Raw genomic sequence first — 17,836 nt, forward strand, 5'->3', positions numbered from 1 at the left:
ATCGGGATGTCTCCATACTGACTAGTGTTTGGAAAGGCATGTCATCTTCCTGTAGAGTTGGAGCATAGAGCTTATTAGGCTGTAAAAAAGTTTAATTTTGATTTGAAGGCAGCAGGTGAAAAGTGACTTCTTCAATTGAATGAGATGAAAGAGTTCAGGAATGATGCATATGAAAATGCAAAGATCTATAAAGAAAAGACGATGAAGTGGCATGACAAACAGATTCTTAGGCGAGAGTTTGCTCCAGGACAACAAGTTTTACTCTTCAATTCACGACTCAAACTCTTTCCAGGAAAGTTGAAATCAAGATGGACGGGTCCTTATACAATTCATGAAGTTTACTCTTTTGGAGCAGTAGATTTGAAGGACAAGACTGAGAATATTTTCAGAGTTAATGGTCAGAGATTGAAGCACTACTATGGAGAGCAAATGGAGAGGAATTATGCATTTATTCCTCTGGGAGATCCTAATTGATGATGATTGAAAAGTCTGGCTGTAGACTTTAAAACAAGCGCTTATGGGAGGCAACCCATAGATCTATCTTTCATTCTTTCATTTATTTTATTATCTTTATTTATTTAAGTTTTAATAAATTAGTTTTTGATGCAGGTTTATTTAGCATGAATAAAGAGCTGAAAAATTCTAATCCACGGAAGATTCACCATGAAACCAGGGAAGTTCCTTTATTTCTGCAATACTTTTTACTTTTGCATTACAATGAGGACATTGTTTAGTTTAAGTTTGGGGGTGTAAACTCCTATAATCATTTGATCCTCTTGTTTTCTAAGTCTTGGATTGTTGATGGGATGTTTCATTCTCTTACCAAGCATGCATTGGAGTAAGATTGAATTCTCTATGACTCTGAAATTTGTGATTGAAGATGGTTTTGAGAAAAAATTTCAAAAATTTCTTTTATGTCAAGTGAAGTTTTGTGGGTACTTTGGTTTAAATCTTTGACCTTGAACACAATTGAGCACATAGTCGTTTTTCTCTTATTCCATTTTGCTTATGAAGAGAAGAAGTTGAATTAATTGAAAGAGGGAGGTTCGATTTTGCTTTGCTCTAGAATCCGTTGATGGGTCCTTGAGGCGAAATCCTAGTTGAGATCAAATATTAGAGAAATGATCTAGGCATTTCTTTGGCATAACCAAAAAGCTTTCCCAGCCGTCCTAAATGTCATGCCATCATTACATGGTGTGTTTCCATAGTCAACCCCCTTGAGCCTTCATAAGCCTTTATTTATTCTTTGAACTACATAAACCATGCCAGCTCTAAGCCTGAAAAACAATGAATCTACCTTTGATAATTTGAGAAAATACTTTGGTGGAGAGTTACATTTAAAAGAGAAAAATTGGTTTCATGATGAACCGTATTATATTTGCTTTGTTTGATCAAAGAAGAAGAAGAAAAAGAAGAAGAAAGGAAGTGACTGAAAAAAAAAAAAAGAAGAAGAAGAAGAAGAAGAAGAAGAAGAAGAAGAAGAAGAAGAAGAAGAAAAGAGAAAGAAAAAGAAAAAAAGAAGTCGCTAAGAGGAGTGTGAATTACCTCAGATTGTGTTAAGGGAATTGTTGGTATTAAATCAGTGATTACAACAATAATAATGCCACAAGTATGAGCATATTGCCAAGAAAGAGCTATGATTTGAATCATGTGGGTTTCTCTTTTAATGTTCTTTTCACTAAGTATTTTCCCAGTTTGATTTGATTTCCCATATCCAGTTCTTTCTTAACCCTCACCCTGTGGCCTATCATTACAACTTTATTAAAGACCTTTTGATCTCTGATTTTGATGTTGACTACATTAGTGGAGAGGATTTCTGAAAATTGAACTTATGGGGTTAAGTTTTAAGAGAATTCTTTTGATTTTGGTTGTTCTACTTTTATCTGAGTTTGCAGGTGGTTTGAGGTTAAATTGACTATATCACACACACACTCAAGGTCTTAGCTTTAGGTTGAAGTAAACGCCTAACTCTTGCTTGACAAATTGCAAAATTTTTGATTGATTTTCCTGCCATCTTTGATGTTAAAAGAGTAAGATACTAGAGGTGAAATCTAAATGTACATTTCTTGAAATTAGCATACAACTTTTCACATCTCAACACATTAAACACATATCTCAAATGCTCAATATGCTCATTTAAGTCCTTGCTGCACACTAGGATATCATCAAAGTACACAACCACAAACTTGCCTATGAACGCACATAGGACATGATTCATTAATCTCATGAAAGTACTGGGCGCATTTGTAAGTCCAAATGGCATAACCAACCATTCATAAAGCCTATACTTAGTCTTAAAAGCAATTTTCCATTCATCACCCTCTTTCATTCTAATTTGATGGTACCCACTTCTAAGATCAATTTTACTAAAAATACATGAGCCATGCAATTCATCGAGCATATCATGTAATCTAGGAATGGGATGGCGATACTTTACCGTGATATTATTAACCGCCCTGTAATAAATGGACATCCGCCACGTCCCATCCTTCTTAGGCACTAGAAGTACTGGTACTGCACATGGGCTCATGCTCTCCCTCACGTAACCCTTGCTCATCAAATCCTCAACTTGCCTCTGAAGCTCCTTTGTCTCATCTGGATTACTTCTATAAGCTGGTCGGTTTGGAATAGCAGCCCCGGGCACGAAATCAATCTGGTGCTCAATGCCTCTAATGGGTGGCAACTCCTTAGGCATTTCCTCTGGGAATACATCCTCAAACTCCTGCAACAAAGAAACAGCCAACTAGGAAGAGGTTGGTTAGTTTCATCAAGATTAAGATAAGACTCTTTATAGACAAGAAAAATCATAGGGCGATCTGCTAAGAAAGCTCTCTTAACCTCACTCTCTCTTGCATAGAAACTCACTTTTGTCTTTCCTTTTCTCTCAGCGGACTCTTTTTCTTTTTCACTCTTTCTTTTTTGCTCAATCTCTTTTTCACTCTTTCTGTTTTTATCACTCTCATTTTCACTCTTTCTTTTTTGAGCAACCTCACTTTTCAGTTTCAGTTGGTCCTCATAGACCCGTCTTGGAGTTAAAGGAGCAAGCTTGGTTGGTTTGCCCTCCTTTACAAAGCTGTACATGTTTTTGAATCCATCATGTATCACTCTCCTATCATACTGCCATGGTCTCCCCAACAATATATGGCCAACATGCATAGGCACAACATCACAAAGCACTTCATCTTGATACTTCCCAATGGAAAAAGTAACTAACACTTGTCTATCCACCCTAACCTCCCCACAATCATTCAACCACTGCAGCTTGTATGGTCGAGAGTGTTTCAAGGTAGGTAAATTCAAATTTTCAACTAATGTAGTGCTACCAAAATTAGTACAACTCCCCCCATCAATTATCATACTACATACCTTGCCATTGATGTGGCATCTAGTATGGAAAATGTTCTCCCTTTGTTGCTCTGCTTCATCCATCTTAATTTGTGTGTTGAGAGCACGCTTGGCAACGAGGGACTCACCTGTTACGGGGTATTCTACTCCATCATCATCACTAGCATCCTCCAACTCAGGTATCTCATCACGATCATCCTCACTTGCAGTCATCACCTCCCCATTGTCACGCATAATCATCACACGTTTGTTTGGACATTGAGAAGCGATGTGCCTTGAACCCAAACACTTAAAGCATTTAATATCTCTATTTCTAGAAGGTTGGGATGCCAACTTGGGTTTGTTGCTAGTTCCTTCATCGTTTCCTTTAGGTGGTTCTGTCTTTGCCTTTGTTACAGCTCAATCATCTTTCTCCCACTTTGGTTTCCAAGGAGTGCTAGAAACTGAAGTGTATCTTGATGTCCCTTTCCTCTTTAATTGCCTCTCCACCTTCATAGCCATGTGCACCATGTCTTCTATTTCTACATAATGTTGCAACTCAACCACATTGGCTATCTCCCTATTCAAACCACACAAAAATCTAGCCATAGTGGCCTCCCTATCCTCCTCTACATTCGCCCGTATCATAGCCACCTCCATCTCCTTATGGTAGTCCTCCACACTCCTAGACCCCTGTGTAAGATTTTGTAATTTCTTGTAGAGGTCCCTATAGTAGTGGCTAGGTACAAATCTCCGTCTCATGAGAGCTTTCAACTCTCCCCATGTCTCGACAGACCTCTCATAATTCCTCCTCCTATTGGTCACTAATTGATCCCACCAAATAATAGCATAATCAGTGAACTCAATTACTGACAACTTTACTTTCTTCTCCTCTGAATAGCTATAACACTCAAAGATCAACTCTATCTTCTTCTCCCACTCTAAATAAGCTTCAGGGTCAGTTCTACCTTGGAAAGATGGTATTTTCATTTTGATGCTCTCAAGGTCCCTATCTACTCCATCACGACCCCGTGGGTTTCCCCTAAATCCTCTTTCATGCCTGACTCCTCTATGCCTACCCATCCCAACTTCAGAAATTAGATCTTCCTCATCCTCACCATCTCCTTCATCTTCATACTCATGTTCTCTTCTAGGTTCACGTCTCCTCCTATCTCTCTCACTATGTAAATTTTTAATTACTTCATCTTGTTGAACCATCCTATCTCTCACTTCCCCTAACATCATGTTCAATCGTTCAAACTGTTGTTGCATAGCCTGCAACATAAAGGAGTTATCTGCCATCCCCTTTGGTGATGAGTCACTTTTATGAGACATCGTACGCGCTGCACACAAAAAAACTATTAGTGGAAAAGACCTCACACGCTCCCTTACGTGTTTACACTCGAATAATAGCACTCCACTCGTGTTTCACTCTTAATTGGCTTTTTCCCAATAATGATCTCACACTCTCTTGCCTTTTACCTCAAGAGTTTTCCCACTCAAGTTCTTTCAGAACTAATTGAACTATAAATCAAGACAATACAAACCTGTCTTATTCCAACTAGTAATTAGGTCCAAGAAACTCTTAACAAGAGAAAATACAGAAAGAATAAAATGACACAAGACTCAAGGAAATGCTACGAGGGAAAGAGTACTCACAAGACAATATACCAACTATAAAGATATATGCAGCCCCTTTGATGATAAAAAATTCGGAATCCTAAACTTCTTTTTTTTTTTCGAATTTTCATTTTTTTTTTTTTGCTTTCTTTTCTTTTCCTTTCCTTTCTTTTCTTTTCTTTTCTATTCTTTTCTTTTCCTTTCTTTTCTTTTCTTTTCTCACCGATTCAATCACAAACAGCAATATTCAATTGTAACAATCAAACAATTGAATTCAAACACATAAAAATTGACAAGGAAATAGAAGAGAATCAATGAAACGACACTCCAAGGAATTGACAAACTTAATGATGCAAGAAACTCCAGAAATTTCCAACCTCTATATGGTGTAAATGTTGGCAGCCCTCAAACAAGCAACTTAGCCAACCAATGTTGATAAACATGAAACCAAAATGATAGAGTAATCTGCTAGTCCTAGGAAAAATGAATTTCTGCACTTTTTTTTTTTTTTTTTTTGCAACCCTAGAACAATGAAACCCTAGAATTAAAGATGCAATAGATAAAAGATAGAATTACACCTGATTGGAAACCTTGCTCTGATTACCAAATGATGTGAACCCCAATAGACTTGCTTTGAGACCCAACAACAATACTGGAAAAACAATCCCAAGAAAGCCAAACTCAGGTATATGGATGGAGAATCTAGACCCGATGAGAACTCGTTCAAAGAACCTAGATTATATCAAAATCTAGACCCATTGAAGAACCCGTCTCAAGAACCTACATTACAAAGGAAGAATGCCACAAAGGTTTTGATTTACCCTTTATAAGTTTAGAAGTTCAAGAAGAACAAGAGGAGATAACTCAACTCTCAATGACAATTCCATATAGTCTGTCCCTCAAATGAGGTTACAAGTGGTTTAAATAGACAATCCCCAAAAACTCTAAGTAAACAATGTGTCGGGTACTATAGCGTGAACAGTGCCATACGCCGCGCTACAGTTACTTCTGAAACCTTAGTAAGACATAAAATTATAACTTTCGAAATAAACCCTTGGCCAAAAATACAAGGCCTTCCCAAAAATAACCCTAGTCCATTAGAAATAAGACATACGTGGACCAAGCATCCTCAAGCCCACTTCTTCTAAACTAATAATAAACTACCGTTAAACAAATTGAAAGCCTTAACAACAATAGACCCAATCTTTAAGTCATGTCTTCCATAGCTTGTATCAAGTGGATCAAAACTGGTTCTTTTTCCTTTAAGCCCATCTTGAGTGTTGGGCTCTTCCTAGCTTCATCCCAAGTGGATTGCATCAATCCTTGCATTGCTCCCTTGATCTTCTTGGCTCTTGATCTTGTAATTGGCCCATCTGGAATTTTCAAGGGATCTTTAAGGATAGCTCCACCTTGGTTCCCATCAATATATGAGGAGCAATGTAATGCTTTAGGTATGTACAAGAAGCGTTTTACACATTTCTCTGATACCTATAATCCGGGGTGGCGTAATCACCCCAATTTTAGCTAGAAGTCTGAAAACCAGCCGCCTTAACAACCCCCTAGATCATATCCTGCACCATATGATGCACCTTCATCTTCTAGAGTCCTTTAGAAGACACTTTGAATGCTTTTATTGAGGCACAAGGTAAGATTAACCAAAAGTTTGAATCTTTGATTACGCAGGTTGTTGAAGAAAATAAGGAGATAAAGAGCCAAGTGTCCAAATTGATGAGCTCCTTGAGTATGAATGAGCGAGGTAAGTTTCCTTCTCAAGCTCAATCCGTACCCCATGGTCAACACATGGCACAAGAGAATTTGAAGAATGGGAATGCCATTGTGACACGAAGTGGTAAGTCATTACACATCCCAATAACGAACAAATCAGAGGATGTGGAAGAGGATCAAAGCAATAGTGGTGCCGAGCTACCCAAAGAAGCCGAGGTAATAAAGAGCCCAGTTAAGGTACCATTTCCTCAAGTTTTAAAACTGAATAAGCGAACTTTGGATCCTAACAATGAAATCTCAGAGAATCTCAAGCAGGTAAAAATTAACCTCCCTCTTTTGCATGTTATTAAACAAGTTCGTACTTACGCAAACGTTCTTAAAGATTTGTGTACAGTCAAGAGGAAGCACCATGTTAAGAAGATAGCATTTCTGACAGAGCAAGTTAGTGCTCTAATTGAGCAGTGGATTCCTCCCAAGTACAAGGATCCTAGTTGCCCAACCATTGCATGCAGCATTGGAAATCATGAGTTTGGGCAAGCTTTGCTAGATTTAAGAGCTAGCGTGAATCTAATGCCATATTCTATTTATTTGCAGTTGGGGTTGGGAGAAATCAAACCAACCACTGTGGTATTACAATTGGCTGATCGTTTAGTCAAAGTACCCCGGGGTGTGGTAGAGGATGTTCTAATTCAAATTGATAAATTTTATTATCCTGTTTATTTCCTAATCCTTAACGCTAGCTCTGTTATTGATACTACTAAAATTCTTGTGATTTTAGGTAGGCATTTCCTTGCCACTGCTAATGCTCTTATTAACTGCAGGAATGAGCTCATGAAGCTTTCTTTTGGAAACATGACTCTCAAGGTGAATATCTTCCATATTGCAAAACAGCCAGAAGATGATGACAAGAGCCACCAGACATACATGACTGACTCACTCATAGAAATGGGAGTTTCTATAGCTCATGATTTTGACCCCCTTGAGTATTTTCTTGTTAATTCTGAGTTTGATTCTATCAATAATCCATCTGATGTAGTTGATATTTGTGCTATTTTTGATAAAACTCAGGATTATGGCACTCGGGCCTGGCAACCGATGTTTGAGGAGTTGCCTGAGAAACAGGAAAAACAAATTCCTTCAAGTGTGGAAGCACCCAAAGTTGAACTGAAACCTCTGCCTAAGGGTTTAAAGCTTGCTTTCCTTGGTCCAGGTGATACTTTTCCTGTTATTATCTCATCTAAATTGTTTGAGTCTCAAGGTGAGAAATTAATTCAGATCCTAAGTGAGCATAAGTCAGCCTTAGGTTGGAGCATTGCTGATATAAAAGGTGTTAGTCCCCTGGTCTATTCTCATAAAATTAATTTGGAGGAAGGAACTAGCACTCGTAGAGACCCCCAGCGTAGGCTTAATCCTACTATGAAAGAAGTGGTGAAGAATGAAGTATTGAACTATTAGATGCAGGAATCATATATCTTATTGTTGATAGTAAATGGGTAAGTCCTACACAGGTTGTTCCTAAGAAGTCAGGTGTTACTGTGGTGAAGAATGACCTGGGAGAGCTAGTCCCTACAAAACTTGTGACTGGGTGGCGAATGTGCATTGATTATAGAAAATTGAATGCTGCCACCCGGAAAGACCATTTTCCTCTCCCTTTTATTGATCAAATTCTTGAGCGTGTGGCTGGTCATCCTTTCTATTGTTTCTTGGATGGATATTCTGGTTATTATCAAATTGAAATTGCATTAGAAGACTAGGATAAAACCACTTTCACTTGTCCTTTTGGTACTTATGCTTTTCGTAGAATGCCATTTGGATTGTGTAATGCACCTGCTACTTTTCAACGTTGCATGATGAACATTTTTAGTGACATAGTTGAAAATTGCATGGAAGTTTTTATGGATGACTTGACTATTTTTGGATCTACTTTTGATGCATGCCTATTGAATTTAGAGAGGGTGTTGACTCGTTGTGAGGAGAAGGAATTGGTTTTGAATTGGAAAAAATACCACTTTATGGTACCTTCAGGTAATGTGTTAGGGCATATTATTTCTTCTAGGGGGATAGAGGTAGATCAATCTAAGATTAAATTAATCTCTAAGTTGCCTACACCTAGGACAGTAAAGGACGTGAGATCCTTTCTTGGTCATGCGGGCTTTTATAGGAGGTTCATATAGAATTTTTCCACCATATCTAGACCACTATGTGACCTCTTAGCTAAAGATGCCCCATTTGAGTGACACAAGATTGTCAAGAGGCTTTTAAAATGCTAATTGGCAAGCTTACCTCAGCACCCATAATGCAGCCCTGATTGGACTTTACCTTTTGAGATTATGTATGATGCAAGTGATTTTGCTGTAGGTGCTGTACTTGGACAGCGAAGGGAGGGAAAGCCTTTTGTCATTTACTACATTAGTAGAACTCTAAATAGTGCTCAGATGAATTACTTCACCACTGAAAAAGAGTTGCTAGCTATAGTGTTTGCTTTGGATAAATTTCATGCTTATGTGATTGTTTCTCCTATTATTATTTTTACAGATCATGCAGCCCTTACGTACCTTCTTACAAAGAAGGATGCTAAGACACGATTAATACAATGGATTTTACTTTTGCAAGAATTTGACATCACCATCAAAGACAAGAAAGGAGTGGAGAACGTAGTGGCTGACCATCTCTCGAGGCTCACATTTGAGGACACCTCTGACCACCTGCCAATCAGGGATGATTTTCCCGTTGGCTATGAATGAGAATGAGTACACATGTGAAAATGATGCACGTGTGATGCAAATTAAACAAAATTGACACATGAAAATATGCCGCAGAGTTCCAACAAGCATTTTAAATACTGAATTTGCACCACCACCCCCCAACTTAAATGAAACATTGCCCTCAATGTTTAAGAATCAAAATTGAATGGGGAGTAACTGAAAATGGTAGAATACACCTAATGAGTGACGTGGGTAGCTCACTAAACACCAAAGATGGTAATCTGAAATGATGAAATGAAACTATCCTGTAATCAAAAACAAAGAAAACAACAACAAACAAAAAGGAAAAGAAAGAAAATAAGAAAAAACAAAAACAAAACAAAGCAAAACAAAATAAATAAAGAAACACATACCTTGGTGGTGTGGTCAAGGTTGATAGACTAGATCCACAAGTGGAATGTCTTCCACTTCCAGAACTTGCCTATCAATTAATATTTTAACGCGTTGACCATTTACTTTAAAGATCCGACCATCCTTAAGATCCTCTATTTCTACCACCCCATTTACAAAAACATTTTTCACTAGAAATGGGTCAGTCCGCCTAAACCGAAGTTTTCCTTTGTGCTTGTGAGATCCAAAATCATATAAGCATATTCGGTCATTAGGTTTAAACCTCTTCCTAAGAATATTTTTATCATGAAACGTTTTCATTTTAACCTTATAGACTTTAGACTTAGGCAAAGATTTCAATTTAACTCTTGGTGCTTTCATACTTACAGAAATCTGTTTTCCACATTTTTTAGGCAACTCCTCAAATTTCTGTTGCCAAACCTGTGTGCCATAATCCCGAGTTTCATCAAAAACAGCACAAATATCAATAACATCAGATGAATCACTAACAGATGTATTAAACTCAGAATTCATAAGGGAATATTCAAGGGGATCAAAATCATGAGTTGTGTGAACTCCCTTGTCAATGAGTGCATCAATCATATACGTTTGGTGGCACTCGTCATCTGTTGGCTGCTTCTCAATATGGAAAATGTTGACCTCCATGGTCATGTTTCCAAAAGATAACTTCATCAACCCATTCCTGCAATTTATAAGTGCATTAGCCGTAGCAAGGAAAGGTCTACCTAATATGAAAGGAACTTTACAGTTAGACTCAACAACTAATTGAGTGTCCAAAATTAAGAAATCAACAGGATAATAAAACGTGTCAATTTGGATCAAAACATCCTCAACTATCCCTCTCGGTTTCTTAACTGAACAATCAGCCAACTGAAGCACGACAGAAGTAGGCTTAATTTCACCCAAACCAAGCTACAAATAAATGGAATAAGGCATCAAATTAACACTAGCTCCTAGATCTAGCAAGGCTTGCCCAAACTCATGATTTCCAATATTACATGCAATGGTTGGACAACCAGGATCCTTGTACTTAGGAGGAATTCGCTGCTCAATTAGAGCACTAACTTGCTCTGTCAGAAATGCTGTCTTCTTAACATGGTGCTTCCTCTTAACTATACACAAATCTTTAAGAACTTTTGCATAAGTGGGAACTTGTTTAATAACATGCAAAAGAGGAAGGTTAATCTTTACCTGCCTGAGGTTCTCCAAGATTTCATTACTAGGATCCAAATTTCGCATACCAGATTTTAAAGCTTGAGGAAATGGTACCTTAACTGGACTCTTGATTACCTCGGCATCCTTGGGGAACTCGGTGCTATCATTGCTTTGTTCCTCTTCAACATCCTCTTGCTTATCAGTTGTTGGGATGTGTAAGGACTTACCACTTCTTGTCATAATGGCATTGACTTCTTTTAAATTCTTTTGTGCCATATGCTGACCTTGGGGTGTGGATTGAGCTTGAGAAGGAAACTTGCCACGCTCATTCACACTCAAGGAGCTCATTATCTTGGATATATGACTCTTTATCTCTTTGTTTTCTTCAACAACCTGCATAATCAAAGATTCAAACTTTTGATTAGTTTTACTCTGTGTCTCAATAAAAGCATGCAAAGTGTCTTCTAAAGGACTCCTAGAAGATGAAGGTGCATGATATGGTGCAGGATATGATCTAGGGGGTTGTGCAGGTGACTAGTTTTCAGACTTCCAGCTAAAATTGAGGTGATTACACCATCCAGGATTGTAGGTATCAGAGAAAGGTGCAACAGGCTTCATGTACATACCTAAGGCATTACATTGTTCCTCATACATCCCTCTCATCTCAGCAAATGTGGGACATGACTCGTGGTCGAATGTGCTTCCAAGTGTAGAAGTGTCAAGTTGTATCAAGGATAAGTCCAAGATCGTATTCCACAGGGACAATGGGTTATCAAAGCGTATAAGAGATTTGTGAGTAACAAATGAATCAAGTATGAGAGATGAAAATAAAATTCAAATGCAATGCAAGAAGATAATCGAAGTTGAAATTAGAGTTTCTAAAACAAACAAATTAACAAACACTTGGGTTGGGTATGAGACTCTTTATTTCGGATTCTAGATAATTTTCTCAATTAACAATCCAATCAAGGCATTGCTAATCAGAAGATACAAATTTAAGCTCAAGTTTTGCAATATTTTCCTAATGGATTCTCTACTTTACTAGTCAAACACACATTAACGAACAACTGAGAGAGGCCTTGATAGTTTTCTAGCTTTTTTTGTGCCTTACGTTAACAACAAAACAAGAGCAAGAGCCGCAATCTATTTTCAATTTAAATCTGACTAGTAACATAGTAAAATCAACAATTAACAACAAAATATTGCATCGATCTAGAATCCAAAACAAATCAAGCTTCGTTCCACAACCCAAGCTTCAAAACTTAGCTACACATGATAATTCTAACAACAAAGATTAATCTAAGCAAAGCCATAAAAAAAATTTGTGAGAAGAAATAAAAATAAATAAATAAAACCACAAGCTCCACCCCAACTCAACTAAGAACTTTAGGAAAGAAAACTGGGCAACAAAAAAAATAATAAAACTGAAAATGAGTCCTCTGAAATAACAACTGAAAAACACTACAACGTAAAGCAAAAAAATGAAACCATCGCCGCAAGGCCACCGTCTCCCCTACGTCTCTAAAGTAATGAAGAAAACAGCCAAAAGAACAATGAAACCCGAGAGAAAGAGAGGGGGGGCCTTCCGTCTGAAATGTAAAAGAAAAATTCAAAGAAATAATATACTCCCAACCGAACAATGATCTGAACTAAGAACAAATAAAAAAATGGATTTGACTCCTCAAATTAAAAACTGCCTAGCGTCTAAACGAAAAGGTAAAAACCAAAGCTCCCTCCTAGCCGCCAAGGTCTAAACTAACAGGAAAGAAAAATAAAATGTTGCCGAATTCCTCAACGAGGTCTGGAACTGTAAAAAGAAAAGAAAAGCATAATACAATAAATGAAAACCAGCAGCAATGAGGTCTAGCGTAAACGAAAAGACCACAAAAAAAAAAACAGCCGAGCGAAAACAAAAGGAATGAATAAAAATGAAAACAAACCGCCTTCTCTCAAACAGAAAAAGAAATGGAATAAAAACTCTGCACTACTCTACTCCTTAGCGTCTGAAACGAAAGAAAAGTAAAAGCAAAAGCTCCCCTCCTCTCTGCTGCTGCTTCCAGCTAAATAGCTAATCTCCTGCTGCTGCTTCCCGTCCACATGAAAAAGAAAAAGAAATAAAAAAAACTCTACTGTTGTACGTTCAACTTCCATGTGCAGAAGCAAGAAAGGTGAAGTGAACAGCTTGTCTTCCAGCCATGTGCTTGGTTCTATTTATCTTGCAATGGTCAGCACGTGTGGTGTGCTGCTGTCCGAAGGCTTTCTGCTGCTGTACAGCGTGTGTGAATGCTCTGCTGGTCTGCATGTGTATTGCACTTTTCTGCATGTGTGAACTGGTCTGAATGATGCTGCATGTGCTACGTCCATTTCTTCTCCTGCTGCTCTACGTCTGCATGTGTGCATGTGTGCATGCATGTGTGAATCCGAATGCTTTGCTTGTTTTGCATGTGTATTGCATGTTGGTCTGCATGTGTGAGCTGGTCCACGTTTTCTGCATGTGTGCATTTCGAATGATTGCTATCCGAAGTGGTCTTTTTCTGCATGTGTGATTTCTCTTCTCCCGCTGTAGCAGCTGCTGCACATCCGAGTGAGTGGGTGTGTCACTTTTCTGCATGTGTGCATGTGATGTCCGAGTGAGTTTGTTTGCTGTCCATGTGATGCTGCTTGTGTGAGTGTTCTTGCTCCACTCATAATCAATTCTTTTATTTCTTTATAGGTCCCACTCTTTCTTTCCTTCCATAAATGCCCTATAATATATAAATGAAATGATATTATAGTTTACGTATTTCAAGAGCAAATATGAGACTTTGATGTGCAAAATATTATCATCAATAAATTTCCATTAAGTGTTAAAATTTTGATGCATAATTAAGTGTTCAACCATTCTTTGATGCAATAAATCACCCACTAAAACAGCTTAATTATGCATTTCTAACACTTCATCAGGACACTCTTGGGCAAGGTGATCTACCTCACCACACACAAAACATTGTCCAAAAGACTCTGCATGATTAGCCATGTGTGTTGGCTTTAAGTCTTTATTCTTCAACACCTCTAGCTCCCTAGTGATCATCTCAACCTTAGCCTTTAGGTTATCTTCTTCCCTAAGATGGTAAATTCCACCACCATTTAGGTTTCCTGCAGGTCGTGACCTATTTGTGCTCTCAGTAGCACTAGGTCCAGTCCAAGTGTGAGCTTTCTCAGCAAGCTCATTGAGGTATTCTATGGCCTCATCAGGATCTTTCTGTAAGAACTCACCATTACACATCATCTCCACAAATTGACGCTCTCTAGGTGTAAGTCCCTCATAAAAATAGCTCACTAAGTGCCAATTCTCATACCCATGGTGATGACACATACTCAATAGCTCCTTAAATCTCTCCCAAGACTGATACAAAGTCTCGTTGTCCTTTCGTACAAAGGTGGAGATTTGCCTTTTTAAAGCATTGGTCTTATGTTGGGAAAAGTATTTATTAAAGAAGACCTGAGTCATCTCATTCCATGACCCAATAGATCGTGGTCTCAAAGATTATAGCCAACTCTTAGCTCTATCCTTCAAAGAGAAAGGAAAGAACTTAAGTCTCACAATGTCATCAGTTGCATTTTGACTATGAAAAGTCGCAACTACTTCCTCAAACTCCTTAATGTGCACATATGGATTTTCATTTTCCAAGCCATGAAAAGTAAGGAGTAACTATATCATCCCTGTTTTAAAATCCAATTGGTGAATATTAGCTGGAAACATGATGCATGATGGTGTGGCTGTGCGTGTAGGGTGGAGGTAATCCTGAAGGGTCCTAGTGGGTTGATCTTCGTGTTCACTCATTTTCTTAGAATTAGAAGAATTATCAAACAAATGATCAAAAAAATTAAACTCTGACTCTAACACAGGTCTACAAGCAAACCGACCCAAGGCGTCTCTATACCTGTGCATGCAAGGTAGAGAAAAATGCAACACTAAAAAAACTACAAAAAGAAAAAGAAAATAAAAACAAGATGCAGCAAGCTAAAATAGGGAACGAAGTTACCGCCTTTACAAACTGTTGAAAAGAAAAACTATCTCACAATTCTTCTACCGTCTCCCCGGCAACGGCGCCAAAATTTGATTACGTCCAAAGAATAACGCGATAGTTGTAGCACAGCTTTGGGGTGTCGATTCCACAGGGAGGCAAATTAAAAGAATAGCAAGAGGAACAAAGAAACTAAAGAAAAAAATATTAAATAAGTAATAGAGAACAAAGATTAATTTTAAATGTAAATTCAAGTGAAGCAAAGTGATTAACAGAAAAAATACTCAAATTTGACAAACACTAGAGCGTCGGGAATCCCTTGCACAAATCTGGTATTTTAATTATTCTTAATTCATTGGATAACTCAATTAGGAACTCAATTTCCGCAATTCCCAATCGGAAGGTATAGATTTATAAACCAGACTTAAATCAAATGTAACCCTTTGAAAAAACATTCACCACTTTTAAAAAACGTGAATTACTACCCCTATTGATAAAATCCAATGACGATAATATACTCAGGAAGCGATATTGCAGCAAAAAACTAAATCAATATAGATAAATAATTGATCCAATCATAATCAAAGAACTAATCCATTCAATAGAAAAAGCATGACTGAATCCATAAACACAATAAATTCTATGATTATTCGGAGAAGAAAACATCAACGATGAATTGAGAATGATAAAACAAAAGAGTTTTAGCAATTGAAAATCAAATACATGAATTAACAATAAATTAGAAATACCATCTAATGTGCAAGTTCATCCCTAACCCTACTAGAGAATTTAGTTACCCATACATATACTGGACAACAAAAATCTCCAGAGAAAACTGAAGCGAATGGTGGCCATGGAAGTGATTTTCTCCTCTCTTCAGATCTACCTCTTGTGCCTCTTCCTCCCCCTCCATTTCGTACTAATGATATGCTTATATAGGGTAGGAAAGAAATCCTAATGTCCTCTTAATTTCCGCATAAAAAAAATTGCCTAACTTTTAGGACTTATCTTGGCAGCCATGTATGACCTTCAGGATTTTGAATTTGGAAATCCTTATTAGAGACAAAGTTATAGCCCTTTAAGATAGCTTTCTAATGCATCGATAATTGCATCAATCTGATATGTGAGTAAAAAGATACAGTCAAAAGACTAATGTATGTCCAGACTGTCTCCTAGCGAATTTCGGACTTGGACTTCTTATGGTTTCATTTTGTGATTTTTTTCTTTTTCTTTTCTTCTAAATTGCTCTCAAACCCCATGAATGTCCTCCTTTGAATTTGACTGGCTTGACTTACCTTTTTATAAACTCTGAAATTATACATAAAAAAAAACTGCTTAGGAGTATCCCAACGTAAATAGAAATTCAATTTAAGAATACACATTAATTCCTATGATTTCTATTCACATTTTAGCATTTTAGTCCAATAATAGGGTATATAGAGTGCACTTTCGCACACTCATCAAATAGTGTCGGGTGCTGTGGTCTTATCTTCAGGATTTAGATGGTGGTGATAATATACCATGGTTTCTTGGTGGGGATTTTAATATTATCCGGTCGGAAGGTGAGAAAATTGGTGGAGTTTGTCAGTCTTCTCGGGGGCGGGATGAGTTTAATAGCTGTATTCAAGATTGTAGTCTTGTTGATCTTCCTTATTCTGGTAATCGTTTTTCTTGGTGTAATGGGAGGTTAGGGGGTGGAAGAATTTGAGCTCGTCTTGATAGAGTCCTGGTGAATACTGGTTTTCTATCCAGTTTTCCTAATAGTTGTTTGATGTATCTTCCTTGAACCTTGTCTGATCATTGCCCTATGGTTACCTCTTTATGGGTTGATAGGAGGGTTGGTCCTACACCTTTTCATTTTCAAAGAATGTGGTGTTTGCATGATCCTAATTTTAGGTGTGGTAAGTGAGTATTGCAGGCAAGAATTTCAAGGTTGCCCGATGGTGAAATTTAGTAGAAAATTAAAAATATTGAAACAAGTGTTGAAGAAATGGAATGGGGAGGTCTTCGGTAAAGTGGAAGTAGATCTTAAAGTTATTGAAGAGGAGCTCCTTGCGTTGGAGAATAATGCACAACAAAATTATACTCAAGATATGAAAGTTGAACTTTTGAGATGCAAGCAAAAGCATCTCCAATATTTGCATAGAGAGGAGATTATGGGGTGTCAAAAATCCAGAGTTAAGTGGATTTGTGAAGGTGATGAAAACACAGCTTTCTTTCATGCTTCTCTTAGATGTAAAAAGAAATTTAAGGCTTTAGAGAGTATGATTCTTGAAGATGGTAGTGTTCTTGATTCCGGTGAAGCAGTCCTTGAGGGGGCTGTTGATTTCTTCCAGAAGCAATTAACCACATCGGCAGTGTCTTTTGAGGAGCCTGGTATGAATCTTATAACTTCTATTATTACTAAGGATGATAATCAATTTCTTTGCAGAGTTCCAAATTTGATGGAGGTTAAGGAGGCGCTTTGGTCAATCCCACAAGATAGTAGTCCAGGGCCTGATGGTTTTTCTGCTAGTTTTTTCCATCATGCCTGGGATATTATCAAAGAAGATTATTGATGTTGGCAATTGAATTCTTTGAGGGTAAGCCTTTAACTACGTTCTTTGGTGCCACCAATATTGTGTTGATACCGAAAGTGGATGACCCAAGGGGTTTTTTGCAATTCAGGCCTATCAGTTTATGCTCTGTTGTTTATAAAATTTTATCCAAGGTTCTGGTGAATAGGTTGGAACCAATCATGAAGAAAATAATCTCTGAGGAACAATCAGCCTTTATTAAAGGCCGACGCACTTTTGATAATATTTCTATCTCTCAAGAAATGGTTCAGAGTATGAACAGGAAAGTGAGAGGTGGTAATGTTATGATTAAAATTGATATGGCAAAGGCGTA

The 17,836-nt window shown here is 37.6% G+C and overlaps 1 pseudogene; it reads left to right on the plus strand.

The window, feature by feature from the left end:
• LOC122316238 overlaps positions 1 to 17,505 on the plus strand; it is a 54,215-nt pseudogene extending 36,710 nt beyond the window's left edge.
• Positions 17,506 to 17,836: the final 331 nt, after the last annotated feature.

The sequence above is a fragment of the Carya illinoinensis genome, chromosome 7, assembly GCF_018687715.1.
Source record: "Carya illinoinensis cultivar Pawnee chromosome 7, C.illinoinensisPawnee_v1, whole genome shotgun sequence".
NCBI classification, from domain to species: domain Eukaryota; kingdom Viridiplantae; phylum Streptophyta; class Magnoliopsida; order Fagales; family Juglandaceae; genus Carya; species Carya illinoinensis.